The 22,751-nt window shown below is 41.5% G+C and overlaps 1 protein-coding gene and 1 long non-coding RNA gene across 2 annotated transcripts in view; one reads left to right on the forward strand and one right to left on the reverse strand.

Annotated features, from left to right (window-relative positions):
- Window positions 1–17,797, forward strand: part of LOC131383300 (uncharacterized) — a 37,424-nt gene extending 19,627 nt beyond the window's left edge. The window contains exons 2-5 of the long non-coding RNA XR_009213234.1: window positions 1,747–1,835; window positions 12,324–12,363; window positions 17,437–17,577; window positions 17,683–17,797. This is a non-coding gene — a long non-coding RNA (uncharacterized LOC131383300). The remainder of the gene's footprint in view (window positions 1–1,746; window positions 1,836–12,323; window positions 12,364–17,436; window positions 17,578–17,682) is intronic.
- The window catches only part of COL4A3 (collagen type IV alpha 3 chain), a 127,387-nt gene that overhangs the window by 74,943 nt on the left and 29,693 nt on the right, over window positions 1–22,751 (reverse strand). Inside the window, exon 2 of the mRNA XM_058437764.1 lies at window positions 1,896–1,952. The gene's annotated coding sequence lies outside the window, so the exon portion shown is untranslated. The remainder of the gene's footprint in view (window positions 1–1,895; window positions 1,953–22,751) is intronic.

Below are 22,751 nucleotides of genomic sequence, written 5' to 3' on the forward strand. Positions count from 1 at the left end.
AGTGGCTCTTGGTCTTGTAGAAACTTGACTTTCCCCCAGATGGTAGGGCTATGTAGAGCAGAGCTGAAGGGAGAAGGAATAAAAAATAAAAGGGAAAGCCCAGGTAGAAGCATCAAGGTTAGTGGAGTGTTTGTTGTGGGATGGAGAGACAGTGAGGGTCAGGTGCAAGAAGGTGTCTGGGGAGTTTATAATTACTATGTAGCTTGAAAGAACGCCATCAGGCAGGTTATGAGTCTCAGCCCTTTCTTTAATACACAGGAGTTAGTAATTGAATCTGCTATTTGTGTAGGAGACGCAGGAGGGGTAGCAAGGGTGGCATAACCAAAAAGGTGTGAGCTCAGTAATGTTTTAGAAGGAGTCGGATAATATTAAGGGAAAGTACCTAGTAAAAGTGAGTGAAAGTACTTTAAGCCCAAGGCTTGACACGGTTCTACCAACAAATAATTTTCCCATGGATATGTATCTTGGAATTACGTTTGTCCCTCAGTGTCGGTGGGGGATTGCTTCCAGGACCTTCCCCCCCACACGAAAACCTGTGGATTCTTAAGTCCCTTATACAAAATGGCATAGTATTTGCATATAACCTAGAACATCCTTCCATATACTTTAAATCTCTAGGTGACTTATAATACCTAATGCAATGCAAATGCTTTGCAAATAGTTGTTATACTGCATTCTTTATTTGTATTATCTTTTATTGTTGTATTGTTATTTTTTATTATTCCCCCCCCCCCCAAGTATTTTCAGTATGCCATTGGTTGATTCTGAGGATTCAGAAACCGTGGATAAGGAGGGCCGACTGTCCTCTTCAACAGTAAAGACCACCGGCTGATGTGGTTAATTGGGTCAATTTAGTTACACAATTGGCAAATTAAAACAAAAAAGAACAAGTCAGCTATTTTACATTGTGTGTGTGTACACACACTCAATAAGAAGAGAAATAAAAGAATGTACTAGACCCCTCTCGCTACTCCGCTACTTTTATACACCCTAGAATAGCATCTTGCAAATAGTAGAAACTCAATAAATGCTTCTTGAATGCAAGGAGAATCACAGAGAAAGTGCTTCTCAATGGGAACCTGAATTTTAATACATTCACAGATTCAAAAAAAAACCTAAATCCAACTACATGCGAATTATGAAATAATTTAAAATAAGTACAATTATTATAATTAGCATACACATTATATAGAAATTAGATAAAGAGCTTAAATATGTTCTTAAAATATTTTAAAATAGTCATCCTTCAATATTGTTAAACAATTAATTAGTGTCTCTGAGGAAAGGGTTTGGTAAACAAAGAAAAAAACTTTAGTTCTGCCTCTATCTTAATTATCACAAATTGCAAGTTAATGGAGCGAATTAATGAGATTTCACGGCATTCCTTTTTTTCTTGAATTCTGCAATGGAGCTACTTCCCTCTAAGTTTTGCCTCAAGACCAGTGTGCTGCTGCGGGATTTCTCCACCAGGGGGCGAACTTGAACCAATGCTGCAGGACAAAAATCTGTGAATTTCAATGTTTATTTTCTGTCAAAGTGAATGAATCAAATCGTTTTCAGTTCTTCTCTTGTGTTTAGCAACATTGTAAATAGTGTATACATATGGAGCCTTGTCATAAACTTTCTTTTTCTTTTTCTCATTTGCTACTTATTCTTTACAGACCAAGAGAGTTGTAATTTAATTGCCATTGGATATACAAGGTATCTGAAGCTTCCTAGATGACTTTTTTCTTTTTTTTTTTTTAGGTTAATGTTTATATACAATTACTTTAACATTGGATTTGGGAAATGGAACAACATACTGCTGATCTTTCTGCTACCAATGAAAGAAGAAGGTGAATTTTACCTTCTAGAGCTTTACAGTGTCAACAAGCAGTATTAGGTTTTGTTTTTACCTTCTCCCCTTTGGCCCCGTCACAGAAGCACTGGCCTTTGTCTTTACAGACACAGCCCTAGGAAGAGGGAAAGAGAAAGGGCTTTGTTTAGAAACAGCTGAATAAATCCCAACGGGCAGGGTAAAAGCAAATGCATTTCTCTGTTCTTCGAGTATTGGACACTATCCGTTAGGAGCCAGGTGACCTTGTAGCAATATATCAATATATCAATAGAAATATATCAGTATATCAATAGAAATAAAGCAGAAAACTGAGAACATGTTGCATAGGGGAGAAATGTCAGATAAGAATACATCATTTGTATTGTACTTGGGAATTTTAAGTATTAAAGTAATGGCAGTTTTTGCCATTACTTTTAATTACCTTTCTACCAACCTAATAATTTATATATGGAAACGACAAAGCTATCCTTTTTTTCAAGATACTATATAATTGAATCATAAGAAATTGCTGCTGTCATAAGTAGAAAGTGGTCAAATACTGGCAAATTCTTAGGTTCTACATAATGTTCATGTATGTATATGTGTATATATGTATAATGTATACATCTATATGTACCTCTTATGTAAAACACAATGTGTTTGGTTAGTGCCATTACTTGGACGATTTTTTTGCCATTACTTTCAATGGCAAAAGCCACAATAACTTTTGCACCAACCTTATATATATTTGTGTAGATTAATATGCAATATATTCCATAGGTGATATTGAGGTTTTCTTTGACTTAAATAATGTTTAGACTGGGAAGAGGATCAATACCCATTACACATCTTTAAAGAGAACAAACTAACTTATTAATGCTAGTATCAGAATGTTCTTTCTTTTTTTTTATTCTCAAATGTTTTGAACAACAGAATGTTCTTTCTTATAAAGCCAAAACCAAAACAAAAAATTCAGCTGTGAGTTAGACATACCTTATCCTACCTAACTAGTCACTGTGACACACTTACCCCCTAGCCCTCACACCTATGCACATTCCAGCTCCAATGGACATCAAATTTTTAAAACTTTTCTCTGCCAGCAGAGGAACAAATAAAGAAATAGTTTCAAATAATAGACTTAAAATGTGTTTTAGCTGGGCACAGTGGCTCATGCCTGTAATCCCAGCACTTTGGGAGGCCGAGGCAGGCAGGTAACTTGAGGTCAGGAGTTTGAGACCAAACCGGCCAACCTGGTGAAACCCCATCTCAACTAAAAAATATAAAAATTAACTGGGTGTGGTGGTGGGCTCCTGTAATTCCAGCTACTCCAGAGGCTGAGGCAGGAGAATGGCTTGAACCCAGGAGGTGGAGGTTGCAGTGAACTGAGATCATGCCACTGCACTCCAGCCAGGGTGACAGAGCGAGACTCTGTCTCAAAAAAAAAAAAATGTGTTTTGACGTATATGCTACATATTATATGGTTGTACATTAATCCTTTGCTTTATTATTTTTTATTCAGGTTAATATTAACTGAAAATTAATTTGCTTTCTCCAGAAAATATGTTGATAGCAGAGGCCAGGCACACCTAGGAGATATACTGGATGGTTAGTAGGGAAAATAAAAAAAGAAATGTTAGATATTCCTAAGGTGGAGAATTCTACTTACGCAACCAAAACAAGAAAACCCACACAAACAAGAGTATCTTTAACTGAATATCTTTTCTTAGCCTGGGGCAGTAGGTCTTGCTGTCATTCCAGGAAGGGAGCACACAGTAATTTTGAGACATTCATCATTTGACACTCATCATGTTTATATACATTGTAATTTACAGGAATGGAAAGTAACTACTGGGTATCTACCCAGAGGAAAATAAGTCATTATACGAAAAATACACTTGCACACTCATATTTATAACAGGACTATTCGCAATTGCGAAAATCTGGAACCAGCCCAGATGCCCATCAATCAATGAGTGGATAAAGACAATGTGGTATATATACCATGGAATACTACTCAGCCATAAAAAGGAATGAAATAGGCTGGGCCTGGGGGCTCACGCCTGCAATCCCAGCACTTTGGGAGGCCCAGGTGGGCGGATCACCTGAGGTCAGGAGTTCGAGACTAGCCTGGCCAACATGGCAAAACCCCGTCCCTACTAAAAATACAAAAATTAGCCAGGTGTGGTGGCGGACGTCTGTAATCTCAGCTACTCAGGAAGCTGAGGCAGGAGAATCGCTTGAACCTGGGAGGCAGAGATTGCAGTGAGCTGAGATCGAGCCATTGCACTCAAGCCTGGGTGACAAGAGCAAAACTCCGTTAAAAAAAAAAAAAAAAAGGAATGAAATAATGGCATTAGCAGCAACCTGGATGGAACTGGAGACCATTATTCTAAGTGAAGTAACTCAGGAATAGAAAACCAAACGTTGCATATTCTCACTTAGAAGTGGGAGCTAAGCTATGAGTACGCAAAGGCATAAGAATGATACAATGGACTTAGGGGGAAGTGTAAAAGGGGGTGAGGGATTAAAGACCACACATTGGGTACAGGGTACACTGCTCAGGTGATGGGTGCATCAAAATCTCAGAAATCACCACTAAAGAACTTATCCATGTAACCAAACACCACTTGTTCTCCAATAACCTACTGAAATAAAAAAAGAGAAAGTAACTGACTGAGAAGGAAATTCTATAGTCTCCTCAAAGTTGCATATTTGGTATTTCTAGAAGACTAACTCATTGCAATTTTCCTCCCAGATATTTGGGATCATGAAGTCATGTCTTGACTAAATGATTTTAATCTTGTCTGTCTGGGTTTTTAAACTTTAATGCTCATTTCAATTACATCTTTTAAGTATTCTCTACTAAAACTCAAAGTGTGGATTCCCAGACAGCAGCATCTCCTGGAGACTTGTCAGAAATGCAAGTCCTCAGTGCCCCCTCCCACCCCCAAGCATGCGACTCCCTCACAGCATCTGGAAGAGGCAGCAGGGCCTCTGAAAGGAAAGCCTGAGTCCTACACCCAAGGGTACAAGATACTGGGTAAGGAAGCTCAACCTGGGCATGGACCGTGGGCTCAAGTGTGCACGGGGGGAAGCTGGTCACTGTTTTCAAATGGGCAGTGATCACCTCTGATTCTTCTGCCTCCCAGATGCCGCACAACACCTGGATTCTGAGCCTCTAGGGCTAGAGGGAAGAAGAGCAGATTGGCAATTCTCTAACCTGTGAGAAGGTGTGGGGGCCTTGAGACAGGCTTAATTTTATTTCTTGGAGTAACAGTCACATCCACCATATGCTACTGGAAATCTTTCGGTCTTAGCTTAAGTAAGTATTTGTTGATCTTCTCCAGACTAGACTGGCCCCCTTTGCCTATACACTCCCATTGAGCCTCTGCAGTTAGATATTCAATGCCTATTTTTTTCTGATGACTTGTTTGTCGCAGGAGAGAAGGAATTGTGCAGTCATATTCACACTGGTATCTTTGGCATATAAGATGTCCTAAACAAGTGTTTATGGATTGACTGGATGAATCAATGGATGGACAGCTAGTTTATTTGCATCCAATTTGAAGGCATATGAATTGCATGGCTATTTGACGGATGCTGTGATGCAGATATTTTCTGTATGTATGAATTATGAACAACTATGATCGAAATGGCAAAAAATGGAACCAGAAGCTTTGGCTATTTTAACACATGTTAAAATTAACACAAGGCTAATTATTTGTTAGTTGCTTGGATTAAAAGAAATTCTTTTGGAAAAAGTTTAAACCCAACCCTCAGAAGAGCTGACAAACAGTACCGGGAACGCTGGTATCTCCTCCCATCTAAGTTCACCAACTGTTAAGTTGTCCCACCTACTCCATCTCTCTGTCTGTCTCTCCTTCTCTCTCTCTCTTTCTCCACACACACATACACCACTTTCCCCCCAAATCATTCAAAAGTAGACTGCACGCAACATGACACTGTACCCCAAATACTTCTGTATGCCTCTCCCCCATCCAATTACAACCCTTATCCCCAAAACTAAGAAATCAATGTTGATACAGTAACTTCAGGATACCAGTTTTTAAATTAGATCTTCAGCCTTATACAAGGTCCTCAATGACCATAGAAAATGAAAAACTGTTTGATTTTTAGCAAATCCATCATTTTATGCCAGAGATTTTGTCAGTGCTTTCACCCGCAATCAACACCTGAGGCCTGATGTCAACAAGTGGCTCTCACCGTTGCAAGAATCCGTAGGACCCACCCGGGTGCTTAGCAGTCAGGTGTGAGGCTCTGATGTGAGCGTGCTGTTCCCATGAGTCCTCCCTGCCTGGTGTCTGCCTTCCCATCACCACCTGCTGCCATGAGTTGCCTCCTTTATTGTCATCAAAATCACAGTTCTTGATTTTTTCTTTTTGATATTGTCCCTCAGTTTGGGTCTTGAACTTTTGGTGGTAAAATATTTAGTTTTTGTTGTATTTGGTTTGTTTGCACATTAAGGTAGAATTTCTATTTGATCGTTGAGTACCAGCTTATTAGTTAATTGAAAAAGTTAAAGTGAAGAGTCAAAAACAAACAAATAGAAACATGAACACTGGTTAACTTAAAATATATAAATGCTCACGAATTCTGTAATCTAGTGAGATAGGGTCCAGGTTGTTCCTTTGGGAATGGGTCTGCTGTTTACAGTTCAATGGCATCATTCTTGCTAAATCACACCCATAGTGCACCATCAACACATTCCGGTTTTAGGATTTTTTTTTTTTTTTTTTTTTTTTTACAGTCCAATTGCTTGTAGGGGCCGGGCACGGTGGCTCACTCCTGTAATCCCAGCACTTTGGGAGGCAGTGGCCGGTGGATCACTGGAGGTCAGGAGTTTGAGACCAGCCTGGCCAACAATGTGAAACCCTGTCTCTACTAAAAATACAAAAATTAGCAGGGTTTGGTGGTGCATGCCTGTAACCTTAGCTACTCAGGAGGCTGAGGCATGAGAACTGCTTGAACCCAGGAGGCTGAGGTTGCAGTTAGCTGAGATTGTGCCACTGCACTCCAGCCTGGGTGACAGAGCTAGACTCTGTCTCAAAAAAATAAAAAGTAAATAAATAAAATAAAAAATAAAAAAGATGCTCGTGGAGCAATCTGACCATAGAGTCCTTCTGGATATTAATCCATATTTTTCTCTCACTCTTTAAGTGCTAGCTCAGCCACATGTAATTGAATAATAGTTTTTCTCTCAATTTCATTTTATCAAATCTTTCAACCTTATTTTTACATAAACAAATGTCTTTTTATGCATTCATATTTAATCACTTAGTTATTTAATATTTAATTAAATTACTTCATTAAAAGAATAAGTTCAACCATCAGGAATTAGAGTGAAATAGCTAATCTTGAAACCATATGGTCAAAAAATGGGCAAAAGGTTTGAATAGACATTTCTCAATAGAAGACATACAGATAGCAAACAGGCTAATGAAAAGGTGCTAAACATCATTGATCATCAGAGAAAGGCAAATCAAAACTACACTGAGATATCCTCTCACCTCAGTTAAAATGGCTTAAATCCAAATGACAGTCAATAACAAATGCTGGAAAGGAAGTAGAGAAAAGGGAAACTTTGTACACTGTTTGTGGGGATGTAAATTAGTACAACCACCATGGAGAACAGTGTGGAGGTTCCTCAAAAAACTAAAAATTGCACTACCATACGATCCAGCAATCCCACTATTGGGTATCTATCCAAAGGAAAGGAAATCAGTGTATCGAAGAGATATCTGCACTCCCATGTTTGTTGTAACACTGTTTACAATAGCTAAGATTTGGTAAAAAGTGAAAGATTTATGCAATCTGAAGAGAAACCAGAGTATACTACAGCTAAGATTTGGAAGCAATCTACGTGTCCATCAACAGACGAATGGACAAAGGAAATGTGGTACATATACACAATGGAGTACTATGCAGCCACAAAAAAGAAGGAGATCAAGTCATTTGCAACATGGATGGAACTGGAGATCACTATGTTAAATGAAATAAGCCAGCACAGGAAGACAAATATTGTATATTCTCACTTATGTGTGGGATCTAAAAATCAAATCAACTGAACTCATGGACATAGAGAGTAGAAGAATGGTTACCAGAGGCCAAGAGGGGTAATGAAGGGTTGGATGGGAGGTGGAATGATTAATGGGTACAAAAAAAAATAGAATGAGTAAGACTATTTGGTAGCACAGTAGGGTGATTACAGTCAATAATAACTTAATTGTGTATTTTAAAATAAAGAATGCAGCCAGGCACGAGGGTTCATGCCTGTAATCCCAGCATGTTTGGAGGCCAAGGCAGGCAGATCACTTGAGATCAGGAGTTCGAGACCAGCCTGGGCAACATGGAGAAACTCCATCTCTACAAAGAAACAAAAACAAAAACAAAATTTAGCTGGACATGGTGGTGCACACGTGTAGTCTCAGCTACTCAGAGGGCTGAGATGGGAGGATTGCTTGAACCCAGGAGGCAGAGATTGCAGTGAGCCAAGATCATGCCATTGCACTCCAGCCTGGGCAACAGAGTGAGACCCTGTCTCAGAAAAAAAAAAAAAAAAGGAAAGAAATTGGATTCTTTGTAACTCAAGGGATAAATGCTTGAGGGGATGGATGCCCCATTCTCCATGATGTGCTTATTTCACATTGCATGCCTGTATCAAAACATCTCATGTACCCCATAAATAGATATACCTACTGTGTGGCCGCAAAAAAAGTTTAAATGATATAAAAAATAAGGCCGGGCGCAGTGGCTCACGCTTGTAATCCCAGCACTTTGGGAGGCCAAGGCGGGCGGATCACGAGGTCAGGAGATCGAGACCACGGTGAAACCCCGTCTCTACTATAAATACAAAAAAAAATTAGCCGGGCGTGGTGGCGGGCGCCTGTAGTCCCAGCTACTCAGAGAGGCTGAGGCAGGAGAATGGCGGGAACCCGGGAGGCGGAGATTGCAGTGAGCCGAGATTGTGCCACTGCACTCCAGCCTGGGCGACAGAGCGAGACTCCGTCTCAAAAAATAAAATAAAATAAAATAAAATAAATAAATAAATAAATAAATAAAAGAAAAGAAAACTGATTGGTGTAGCCGACATGTGCTGGTATACTAGGGGGACACCTCCAGCTCTGAGCTGCTATTGCACAGAGGTATGGCGAATTCTGGTCCATCCAGCAGTCAGATAAATGAAGAGCCATTGTGAGAGGGTTGACTGTACTCTCCAGTTATACGTGTCTGCCATATAATCTATGTGCATGAGGTCTGCCTTGCAGATGAGGCTCCAGAGCCAGGTCTAGAGCTGTGTTTCTGTGCCCCAGTTAGTGGAACTGCTCCAAAATCATTCCAGGTTTGATTCTCAGTTAAATTGGCAAGGCGTGGCTTTCCCGTGCAGCTGCATAATTAAGCTGACTAGGACTTCAGAGTACGTGACAATGTTGCTGACATGTAGATGCTGCACCTGATTGTGTGAAGAACTCAAAATTATAGTCAGGGCTGCTCTCTGGTTGCTGTTCAGCTGCTGCTCTAGAAACAAGCCCTGCCTGTGTGATATTGCAGAGACCCCAGCACAGGGGCACTTGAATACTTTTGGATGGTGATGACAGTAGCTCAAGACTCAAGATATTAATGTCTCTCACTAATGCTGTGTTTTCTTAAGTACATTTTCAATTAGCAAATGTTTCAATAATTCAAAAATTCAAATGGATTATTTAATTAAAAAGATACAGAGTCCATATTTTTATTCTTACTGATTTTAATCCACCTACATTGTTGGACCTGTTTTTTTGAAACACTATGGTTACTTTAATAGTAATAACCCACTCATTACTATTCAACCGTTAAATCACTTAAAAAACCAGGATGGCCAAAGGCTAACTATTAAGGAAGCATAACTAATGGATATTTCTTAAGCAACATTTTTATGATTTTTCTCCTTCCAACAATAAATTACCCCATAGTTTCCTCATATCTTAATGGAATACAAAATCATTTGTCATGAACAGAAAGCTCTTAATAATAATATTATGGCTTTTAAACCCCCTCCCACCATCAGGAAATGACCCGAGATTACATGATGTTTTAGCACTTTTGAATATTAAGTAGTTAAACTTGTGGAAATCATTCTTTTTCACAGTTGCATTTATGTTTTACAGCCTTACTTAAAATGCAAAATAACCTTTAATTGTAGAGAATCCAAAAAGGTTTGGAATTCCAGAAATCACAGGCCACGTATGTATGGACCTACTGAATATATACAGACTCATCTATGTAGAGTCTACTCCCAGCATTGTAGCTACAAACTGGAGCTTTGGGAAATTTCTTTTTCTTTCTTTTTTTTTGATGGAGTCTCACTCTGTTGCCCAGGCTGGAGTGCAGTGGCACGGTCTCGGCTCACTGCAAGCTCTACCTCCTGAGTTCACGCCATTCTCCTGCCTCAGTCTCCCAAGTAGCTGGGACTACAGGCGCCCGCCACCACGCCCGTCTAATTTTTTGTATTTTTTTTAGTAGAGACGGGGTGTCACCGTGTTAGCCAGGATGGTCTGGATCTCCTGACCTCGTGATCCACCCACCTCAGCCTCCCACAGTGCTGGGATTACAGGCGTGAGCCACCGCGCCTGGCCGTGAAATTTCTTAATTCTTCCAAGTTCCCCCATCTGTCAAGGGAGATATTAGGATGTACCTTGCAGTGTTTTTGTAAGGAGTCGAGATGCTGTCACTAGCATGCCTGGTACCCTGCACTCATTAAGGTCACTGGGGGCCTCCCCTCTCTCCTTTTTGGCTACAAGATCCCAAGCCAAAGGACATCCACAACTATTGTTTGTTCCTTTCTTCCATCAGTCTGCACTAGCCACCTTCCTCCCTGACATTTCCTCTTGAAGTCCCTTGTCCAGTGCCAAAGAACTGGTGTTGAATCTAAGAGCAAGGGTGAGAGACTGCTGTTATCTATCTCTAACAAACAACCAATGAATTAACTCGTATTTGTTAATAGTATTTATTAGAGTACACTGACTATATTGGTTGATTAACCAAATATCATTTGCCTAAGAGCACAGACACATTACAATGTTTTATTTAACAAAATATTGGTTAGAGACCCCAGTGGTATTTGATGCTTATCCAAGAAAGTGCCGGATCAAATATATTACACAAAGGCAGCAAGCCTTCCAGGAGTGCGGATCAATTGGGTCTCACACTCCTCTCTTGATCCTAATTCTCGCAGTGCCCGTGTGCCACCCATGTCTCACCTGCACATCACATTCTCTTACGAGGCAAAGTGGTACAGGGTGAAGGGCACTAGTTCCAGAGACAGACTTCCTGGGTCTAAATCCCAGCTCTGCCACCTCACCTCTGTGAGTCTAGGCACTCTCAGGTGTCTTGGTTTCCATATCTGTGAAATGGGGTCAGATTGGCTAGCACAGGTAAGCCCTTAGAAGAGTTCATGGGATGCACTGAGAGCTGTTACTGTGGCTGCTACTAACTCATTGACTTGATACGGATCATTAGGTGCTCCTGAGCTGAGGGTTTATGACTTTCCCTAAACTGCAGGTGGGAACTGTGTCTCACAATTCTTTATATTCCCCTAGCACTGTAAACAATTATGTTTTTACCCTTAAAACTCATGAAGGATCTCATTAAACACATCCATTTTTATTGTTCATTAAAAGAACCAGGAAATATGCACATGCATTTTTATTAATAGACCAGAACTTAATTTCCAAATAATCTTGACTATTTCTCTCTCTACTGTCAACAGCCAGCATGCTCGTTCCTGTGCATGCTGGTGAAACAGACGTGGCCTGCCCTGCCTTTCTCCAATCTCTCTCCCGCAGCCCAGCCCAGCTCAGCCTGGTTTAATAGCGGGGGGAGTTGGCACCGTTCACAGCTGGTTAACACCCTACTGAGCAGGTCTGTTGATTTTGCATTATGATTACTGACCCTGCCAGTCCCTCTGCCCAGCCAATAGCCTGAGGGGAAGGTTTTTGTGTGTGAAAAGAAGAGCTGACCAAGTATAGCCAAACCGTGCCAGACAGACGCCACGAGCTGTCCTCTGCAGGGCCGCCTCTGCCCGTGTCTGCCTTAAGCAACCAACCATGTGCCCTGGCACCATGCCCTCCAGTGAAGGAGAATGACACCCATGGACTGCTTTGCGAGGTGCCCCCACCTGCCCCGCCCTAAAGCTGCTGTCACCACCCTTGGACATCACAGAAATCTCACTGCAGCTGCCACTTCCTATCCCTCAACTCCTGTCCAGAGACACATCACTAGTCTAGACATCTAAGCCAGCCACCCGTTTTTGATTTTCTGGATGACAGCAAGCATACAGATTACTAACTCTGACAAAGAAGGTGCAATGAGAGCTCTCTGGTACATTTGAGAATAAATAATATGGTAAGAAAATTTTGCCCATCTTAATGCAATGCAGAGAATGGTAGGTATACCTATAATCATTAACTCCAGGTTCCTTTTTTTTTTCTTTTCTTTTTCCCCCTAAAAGGTTTTGAATGCAGAAAGACTGAGAAACCTGCGCTATTCATGTAAGAAAAATAGGCTCCACAGGATCCCTTGATAAGGATGGTGGGAGAGGAAATGAACTTCGATCAGCACTGTGATGATCTCAGTATATTTTGAGCACTTTCAATGTTGGCTGTCTTGTATTATCTCATTATATCTTATAACAATTCTGTAAGGGAGGTACTATTATAAGCTCCATCTGATAGATGAGAAAACTAAGATTTTGAGAGGCTAAGGATAGTAAGGAACACTGGGAACGGGGATCTGAATTCAGATGAGACAGTCTGACCCAGGGTCGGTCATATTCTCAGGTGCAGTGTTGCATTTCTTCTTCTTCTTCTTTTTTTTTTTTGAGATGGAGTCTCGCTCTGTCGCCCAGGCTGGAGTGCAGTGATGCAATATTGGCTGACTGCAACCTCCGCCTCCCAGGTTCAAACGATTCTCCAGTAGAGATGGGGTTTCATCATGTTGGCCAGGCTGGTCTCGAACTCCTGAGCTCAAGTGGTCCACCTGCCTCGGCCTCCCAAAGTGCTGGGATTACAGGCGTGAGCCACCGTGCCCGGCCTGTATTTCATTATTGACGGGCTCTGCTGGCCACATGGCACTGGGGGAGGAGGGGTATGTTTCTCCCCCTCTCACCCTATCACTGTGCCCCTCATGATGGGATGTAAAATCCCAGTGATAAACATAACATAGTAGCTCATGAAATTAGCTGTATAATGCAGGAGTTGGCAGACAGCAGCTTGCAGGCCAAATCCAGCCCTCTGCCTGTTTCTATCTGGCCTATGAGCTAAGACTGGTTTTTATATTTTTCATGGTTGAAACAAAATCTAGAGAGAAATAACATTTTGTAATGTGAAAATTATATAAACTTGAAGTCTCAATGTCCATAAATTTGCATTTCATCAATACAAATTTTGTGGATATTTATTTTCTCTCTTGTTATATAGGTATCTGCATAGTAGCCTTCATTTTGCCTCTTGGCTTGCAAAGCCTAAAATATTTACTACCTGGCTCTTTATGGGAAAAGCTTGGTGATTCCTGGTGCAAATTATCATATTTTTTCATGGCAATATAAAAATTGCATTAAAAATTAAGATAGAGGCCAGACGTGGTGGCTCATGCCTATAATCTCAGCACTTTGGGAGGCCGAGGCAGGTAGATCACCTGAGGTCAGGAGTTCAAGGCCAGCCTGGCCAACTGGGGGAAACCCCGTCTTTACTAAAAATACAAAAATTAGTTTCGCATGTTGTTGAGTGCCTGTAATCCCAGCTACTTGGGTGGCTGAGGCAGGAGAATTGCTTGAACCTAGTAGGCGAAGACTGCAGTAAGCAGAGATTGCACCACTGTACTCCAGCCTGGGCAACAGAGCAAGACTCTATCTAAAAAAAAAACAAAAAACCAACAAAAAAACCCCACAAACATTAAGATAGAAACTTAAAGAAGAGATCAGCTGTGAGTTCCAGTGAGAGATGGTCTTCTACCTTGGAATGGCAGACTAGGACCTCTCTCTTCTTTCTGTCCCCCCACCCCCATGTGCCTCCCCTTCTCCCACTGTGCTTCTGTCCAGGGCTTGGGGGACACAGATAATACAATTTGGGGACTGGAAGAACCCAGCAGATCCTCTAGTCCAAAAGTTCTTCATATTTTGAACTTCACAGGGCAGTAAAATAAATATGTCTTAAAAGGAAGACAAACAGAGGACTGTCTTAGTTATATTTTTCAATATAAGAGCAATGGCCACCTCCAAACACAAACCAACACAATCTCCCACCCCCCAAACCACAGCAGACCTCTCATATACTCTCCTCATATTCCAGAGAAAAATTAAGATACCATAAAGCAAGTAAAATGCCCAGAGAATAAAAGAGGTTCCTGGCTGGGCATGGTGGCTCACGCCTGTAATCCCAGTACTTTGGGAAGCCGAGGGGGGTGGATTACTTGAAGTCAGGAGTTCAAGACCACCCTGGCCAACATGGTGAAACCCCATCTCTACTAAAAATACAAAAGTTAGCCGGGCGTGGTGGAGTGTGCTTATAGTCCCAGCTACTCGGGCGGCTAAGGTAAGAGAATCGCTTCAACCTGGGAGGTGGAGGTTGCAGTGAGCAGAGATTACACCACTGCACTCCAGTCTGGGAGACAGGGCGAGGTCTGTCTCAAAAAAAAAAAAAAAAAAGATGTTTCCTTACGTTCCCTTAAAATGAGAACTTGATAAAAAGCTCCTGTTTTACTTGATAAAAAAAAAAAAAAATTTCTACCTTGTTCTTATTTTTCTCATTTGCTTTGGCCTAGTGCAACCCTGCCCTGGGAAGCACTAAATTAGCCACAACCACCTCCACTCTCTCTTGTTGGTCACTCTTTGCTTTGTCACCTGCTGCTGCAGGGTCTTCCGTCTGAGAGGTGAAAATAAGCTAATCTTATCGAGAGACATGATGCTAATGGGTTAATTTTTTAAAATCCGCCTGGGAACTGACACATTTTTCAGAAAACATTACCTCTTAAAACAAACAAATAAAAAAGACAGAAAGCTGCCACCAGTGCCACAAGTGATGGAAAATTCGAGCTGCAGGCTGGCAGGTGGGGACGCACGTTAGGGTGGATGGGACTTCTTAGGTCATGTGCCTGGTTTGTCTATTCGTAGGACCCTTAAAAAAAAATCTTTGAAAATGTTATTTACAAAACCAAAGTTTAGGCCAGGTGGCTCACACCTGTTATCCTAGCATTTTGGGAGGCCAAGGTGGGAGGATTACTTGAGCCCAGGAGTTGGAGACCAGCCAGGGCAACATAGTGGGACCCCGTCTCTATAAAGAAATTAGCTGGGTGTGGTGGCGCAAGCCTGTAGTTCCAGCTACTTAGGACGCTGAGGCGGGAGGATCGCTGGAGCTCAGGAGGTTGAGGCCACAGTGGGCCGTAATCGTGCCACAGCACTCCAGCCTGGGTGACAGAGTGAAACCCTGTCAAAAACAAAAACAAAAACAAAATAAAACTAGATTACTTTTTCTAAAAATAAAAATTAACAACAAAAAAGAAAATTCATTCAGAGCAATAAAAAGACAGTTCATCTCAAAAATAGAAATTTAAAGTCCTATAATTTACTGTTTTCTCAAACTATAATCATTCATTTTTTTTTTCTTTGAGATGGAGTTTCCACTTTTGTTGCCCAGGCTGGAGTGCAATGGCATGACCTTGGCTCACTGCAACCTCCGCCTCCCGGGTTCAAGTGATTCTCCTGCTTCAGCCTCCTGACTAGCTGGGATTACAAGCACCCGCCGCCACCCCACCTGGCTAATTTTTTATATTTTTAGTAGAGACAGGGTTTCACCATGTTGGACAAGCTGGTCTTGAACTCCTGACCTCAGGTGATCCACCCGCCTTGGCCTCCCAAAGTACTGGGATTACAGGCATAAGCCATCATGCCCAGCAGCATTCATTTTAAGTAATGTTTCGTTTGTTTGTTTTTTCAGTTTGGGAAACTACTAGCTTAGTTTTTACTTCCTGGTAGAAAAAAGCAAAGTCAGAATAAACATAGGAAAATTTTAAAGAACAATGGTTGAGACATTTGATGAAGAAAGCTTAGAGTTGACAGTTATCTGCAGACACAGGGAAAACCCAGAGGTCACCTACGCTTCCACTGGCTGATGGTGGGAGAGCTACACTCTCCATTGTTATAAGTAATAGAATATTAAGATCATAAACGCCTTAAAGTTCATCTGTCTCATACTCATTACTCCAAGGTCAGTCCAGATCTTATTTGGAATCTGGAACTTCTAATTTTCCCTTGGACAGATGAGCTGACTGCTTTTGGGGCGATTGTGTGCAAACTTCAAAGCACAGAGGCTCTGCTGCATGTTGACTTTTCTGCCCAGCAGTCTGGCCTGCTTGGAGTATCAGAGCCCACACCTGAGGGCTTTGTCTTGGAGGAGCTCGCTATGGAGAAGAGTAACTCCTTAGGGCTGAATTCATTCCTGGCTTAGTTGCTCGCTGCTATGCAAAACATCTTCTCCCTATAAGTGGAGGACAATAGACACTATCTAATTAATACTTTGATTGGGGCTGGATATAAGTGAGATAAATCATGACTATAACTCTCTGTAAAGGATAAGGAGAAAATCTGATACCAGAATTTGCTTGCTTTATTTATTTGTTTATTTATTTATTTGAGACAGAGTCTCATTCTGTCACCCAGGCTGGCGTGCAGTGGCATGATCTCGGCTCACTGGAACCTCCACCTTCCAGGTTCAAGAGATTCTCCTGCCACAGTTTCCCAAGTAGCTGGGATTACAACCATGCCCAGATAATTTTTCTTTTGTATTTTTAATAGAGTCGGGGGTCTCACCATGTTGGCCAGGCTGGTCTCGAACTCCTGACCTCAGGTGATCCGCCCACCTTGGCCTCCCGAAGTGCTGGGATTATAGGCATGAGCCACTGTGCCTGGCCTGAATTTGCCTTCTAAAGTATATGATGTAAATGTTTGGGATATTTTTTCCCCATTTGTTATGAGTAACACACTTCCTTGATAGTATCAGTTCACATCAAATTGTGATTAAGAAAACTATCTCCGTATAGTTTCATGATATTCCAACAGAACCTTAGGACGGTGGTTCTCAACTTTTCATGTATATGATTATTTGAAGTCTTTAGTAACCTTATTTTTCCCTCGAGATCCCATCCTCAGTGAGCAGGTCTGAGGCCTAGAATCAGTACTTAAAACAAGCAGCCCAGGGGGCTCAGTTTCAGGGGTTCCCCAGACCACACTCAGAACTTCCTTAGCATATCAAGTACTAAAAAGGAACTAAGATTCATCCCCAGAACTTTTATACCAATCTCTTTGATATTTATGAAATAAAACAGAAGTTATTTGTAAAAATATAGGATAGTTGAGATTAATGATCAATCCTAAATAAATTCCGCAATGATGTCACTTGGTTGATTACAAGTATTTAGACCTGGACGTCAGTGCTGAGTCTGAACTCCTGGGCATGGTGTAGGAGGCTGTCTGTATTCTGTGTCCCCTATATCCCTAGCAGAGAGGCCACTGGCCCTCATGGGGCTGCCGGTGTGATTCCTGCCCACTGAGACCCTCTGCTTTCTTTCAGATTCCTGTGCTTTTCCACATGGTTGTTTGGCCTGACATGCCCACTTCTCACTGCCTCTGACCTTGCTTGGCTGAGTTTTGCTGATTCCAGAGCAGTTCAAAGGTTACCTCTCTTGGAAGACTACCTCCCTCAACCCGCAAGGTGGTTAGTTGCTCCCTCATTTGTTTTGTGCATACCTGACTTATAACACATACCTAACTGCACTGTAATTATTTGTTTACATGCCTTCTCCACCACCCCACGAAGTTTCTCATGGGAAGCCACATCTTACTCATCTCTACATTGCTAGGAGGGGGGACTAGTTCACAGTGTCAGGGAGAGGAAAGTGTCCTCTTAGCTGCCTCCCGTGACTTCATGGGCCCATTTGATGATAACAGGACATCCTCTGGACAAAGCCTGCAGCTGGGTGTTGACCTGAGAACAGGCCAAGAAATGTATAACTTTCACTATGTATAAAATGAACATGAATCAGGCAGAACAGAAACAATGCCAGAAAAGGAAAATGTGCAAGGAAGCTTGAACGATAGCAAGCTCAGGTGCAGGGGGCTGAAGGACTGCAGGAGCGAGATTGGGCAGTGCGTGTCAAAGGTGCTTAAGGAGATGATGATGATGATGATGATGATGATTATTATTATTATTATTTGAGACAGTGTCACCTTATGTTGCCCAGGCTGGTCTCAAACTCCTGGGCTCGAGCAATCCTCCCACCTCAGCCTCCTAAGTAGGTGGGACTACAAGCTACTTAGGTGCACCACTGCACCTGGCGTAAGGAGCCTTTTAAACACAAGGATGCTGAGTTAAATGAGCTGCTGTGCTCAATGACAGGATGGGAGGTTTTCTCACTCTCAAAGCCATTTTCCCTCAGTCACTTTTTTTTCCTAATGTCCAACTTCAAATTTATATTCAAATCTAGAAGTGGTATCATCTATTCATTCATTCAAACAACATTTATTATGTACTGTTGCACCAGGCACTATTCTAGATACAGGGGACACAGTAGCTTATGTTCTAACAGGGGGAAGAAAACAATAGATAAGATAAATATATAATATATGTATAATACACACATGTTAACTAATTATAATTGCCAAGAAAAATGAATACAGGAAAGAAAGAAATGAAATGTCAGGGGTGGGTTGTAAACGTTTAGATAATGTGGCCACGAAAGGGCTCACCTGAGGAGGTGACTTTTGGAATAAAGACTTGAAGGAAGGAGGGGAGGCAGCGACTGGGCTGCATAGACACAGTGGGATTTAAGCAGATTTGTGGTTTTTTCAGATGGATTTGATCAAGCAAGAGAGCTGAGGATGAATGCAAAAAAAAAAAAAAAAAAAAAAAAGTGGTCATGATGGCTCCTTGACCATGAAATAAAGGTCATCAATGAGGGAAGAGAGGAGACTCCAGGAGCACGAAGACAGTGACAAAGCAATGGATAAAGGAATTGTGGGTACCAGTGAGGTGAAAGGATTATGCGGTTTGGAGTCCTAGGGACAAAGATGGAAAGACAGGAGGGTGCTTCTGTGATGGTTAATGTCAAGATCAAGAGTACTGTCTTGCAGGGGAACCAGTGACAGAGGTCAAGAAGAAGATGAGACCACTGCAATGGTAATTTCATGATATGTACAGGTGTTGATAATTCCTTTGTGCTGAACAAGGTAAAACAAAGAGGGGTGATGGCTTTGAAATGTGCTTAATAAAAATTCCAGCAATAACATCTCTCTACAACTCATTGGACAAAAGCACCCAGCTCCTCAGAGCATCTGACATCTTTTCTGATAGCATGAAGATAAAATTGTTATTCATTCTGAGTTATAGGACTCTCCACTGACACATAAAAATTTTAAACTATTCTCCATATATATGGAAAGGTATCAAGAATAATGTAACAAATACCCCTTCAGCTACCACCCAGCTCAGAAATAGCACATTATCAATATAGTTGAAATTTCCTGTGTTATCTCTGAATCTTCAATACAGTTTGTCATATAAAATTGCCTTATGGCCAGGCATGGTGGCTCATGCCTGTAATCCCAGCACTTTGGGAGACTGAGGTAGGGATCACTTGAGGCTAGGAATTTGAGACCAGCCTGTGCAACATAGTAAGACCCTGTCTCTACAAAAAAAAAAAACAAATAAAATAAATTAGCCATGCATGGTGGTGAGTGCCTGTAGGTCCAGCTACTCCAGAGGCTGAGGTGGGAGGATTGCTGAAGCCCAGGAGTTGGAGGCTGCAGTTGGCTCCACCACTGCACTCCAGCCTGTGCAGTAGAGCAAGACTCTGTCTCTGGGTGGGCACAGTGGCTCACGCCTGCAATCCCAGCACTTTGGGAGGCCAAGGTGGGTGGATCACTTGAGGTCAGTAGTTTGAGGCCAGCCTGGCCAACATGGAGAAACCTGGTCTCTAATAAAATTATAAAAATTAGCTGGGTGTGGTGGCAGGCACCTGTAATCCCAGCTACTTGGGAGGCTGAGGCAGGATAATCATGTGAACCTGGGAGGCAGAGGCTGAAGTGAGCCGAGCTTGTGCCACTGCACTCCAGCCTGGGTAACAGAGCAAGACTCTGCCTCAAAAAAAAAAAAAAAAAAAAAAAAGACTTTGTCTCTGAAACACACACACACACACACACACACAAAACCGCCTTATTAAACAAGAAGCTCTGGTCCATTAATGGAAGAGTCGTTGTGGAAATTGAGATGTGGGTAAGATTCAAATCTTCAGCAAGTACAGAAAATAGAAGGAAAAGCTACCAAGAAAATGCAGGCCCCAGGGAAGGTGAAGAAATCTTGGGGCAGAATTTGGGCTTCCTACAGATCGAGATGGTATTCAAGGAATTTTATGTAGTTTTAAACCTCAAAGGACAGGATACCTCTAGACAGCACTGGGGTTACAGTTGCAAACAGAAGATGCTCAATACATACTGACTATGTGAAAAAGTAAATCACAGAGTACTAAATACATAACACAGGTGATAGGTGTAAATTATTTAACTATATAAAATATATAACTGTGGTAAAAACAACAAAAGAAGATTAAAAATTAAACTGGGAAAATGTCAAGGATACAAGAGTGCTTCACGGCACTAAAAACAGACTACGGGGAGATACGCATGTAAATACAATGACAGCTGGAGTGAGACGTCATACAAAAATAAATAAGAAAATGTAAGCTACATCTCTGGGAAAACAAACGTTTGGATATTTTAGACATTTTGGTGATTGACTGAGTTTTTCTTCTCATCCAGATGACTAATACCAAGTAAATAAAATCTTAGAAGCAGAAAGACAAGAAAGCCAAGGGGGAATTAACGAAAGTCTTTAGGATTGGCTCTGCAAAAACAACCCACCCCGCTGACACAGTGTGTAGTGTTATAAGTGGGAAGAGCTCTAAGAGAAGGGTGAGTGCAAGAGCCAGGTAGCAGAGCAAATGGAAAAGCCAAAGATGGGATAGAAATAATGGGACTGAGGGGCCCAGCGTGGTTGCTCATGCCTGTAAATCCCAGCACTTTGGGAGGCTGAGGCTGGCAGATCACCTGAGTTCGGGAGTTCAAGACCAGCCTGACCAACATGGAGAAACCTCCGTCTCTACGTAAAAAAAAAAAAAAAAAATTAGCCAGGCGTGGTGGTGCGTGCCTGTAATCCCAGCTACTTGGGAGGCCAAGGCGGGAGAATCGCTTGAACCTGGGAGGCGGAGGTTGCAGTGAGCTGTGATTGTGCCATTGCACTCCAGCCTGGGGGACAGAGCAAGACTCCATCTAAAAAAATAAGAAATAATGGGACTGAGGATAGAGACTTCATGTTAGGCTATTTTATTGTAGATTGGAAGATGAGAAATTCCACACAATGGCAACATCTGTTTTGTAGAAATACAAAAGGATATGAAAAAAGAATTTTTATTAATTCTGCTTTTTAGAACCAAAATACAAATAGACAAATATAAAATAATTTAGAATGCAAAGCAATTGAAATTCAGGTCACAAGATTTCTAAACATTAAGCATCAGATATCTTTTATAAGTCTCCAAGATGATTCTATTTCCACCTTTCCTAATACGTGCTTTACTTTTCTTTTAATATTAAAAATATGTTTTTCTTGTTGCTAAAGGAGAGTTTGAGTGTTCAAGTTGGATCAACAGAGCAGGCCTCTTGATAGCTTGCTTCACTGTTAGTTTTGGAAGGAAGACTACAGAAACAACAACAAAAGTGCATTTAAATTAGTTTTTCCTAAGACAGAGCTAGAATCATTATCATATCCTAATAAAAAATGCAGTATTTTCACACGACATTTTTTTTCTTTTTTTTTTTTTTGAGACAGAGTCTCGCTCTCTCACCCAGCCTCGAGTGCAGCGGCACAATCTCGGCTCACTGCAAGCTCCACCTCCTGGGTTCACTCCATTCTCCTGCCTCAGCCTCCCGAGTAGCTGGGACCACAGGCGCCCGCCACCACGCCCGGCTAATTTTTTGTATTTTTAGTAGAGATGGGGTTTCACTGTGTTAGCCAGGATGGTCTCCATCTCCTGACCTCATGATCTGCCCGCCTCAGCCTCCCAAAGTGCTGGGATTACAGGCGTGAGCCACCGCGCCCAGCCCACACAACATTTTTTCAAATGAGCAGTCGCATTTGGAAAACCCTAAAAAGGAGTTTAGCTATTAAGGCAAATTTAAAATAGCTATATATATATAGCTATTTTATATATAGTTACATATATATATATGCAGACTTTAAAATGGTGCAGCTGTCCTTCAACAAGGCTTTGGCAGCCAGTGTCTATGAGACCCACAGTGTTGTGAACTGTGCTATCATCATTATGTGATGTTAATATGCAGGCCTATTCTGGTATATCAAAAGGTATATTAACTTATGGAGTTTGAATGTGTATTTTAATGGATGAATCTGACTCTTAAAGCAATGCTGAGAGTATCTTCTGCTCTTGAGCCAGCACTGTCTTGTTTGCAGAAGCATTTTGTACAACAGAACAAGCAAAACCAGTAATGTCCAGAATAATGTTTAACTGTAAGGCCTCCAAATTTCATTACTTCTTCTCCAAAGAAAAATATTTAGGCCCCATCCCAGGTGATGGTAACCAAGAATTCTGTATGAGCACATTTTTCTTGAACAGTTATCATTACTATTGAATTCAGTTGCTGAAACCACACATTTTACTTCCAAATTTTCACATGATAAATAAACTGCTAGATGGCATATTGATAATTTTGCAATTTACAGCTTCCCTGGAGAAAGGGAGAGAGATTTTATTTTAACAAACTCCCCATCCTATAGTGATGGTACATCATGCATTATTTTTTTCTGCTCAATAT

The sequence above is a fragment of the Hylobates moloch genome, unplaced genomic scaffold (assembly GCF_009828535.3).
Source record: "Hylobates moloch isolate HMO894 unplaced genomic scaffold, HMol_V3 SCAFFOLD_1, whole genome shotgun sequence".
Classification (NCBI taxonomy): Eukaryota; Metazoa; Chordata; class Mammalia; order Primates; family Hylobatidae; genus Hylobates; species Hylobates moloch.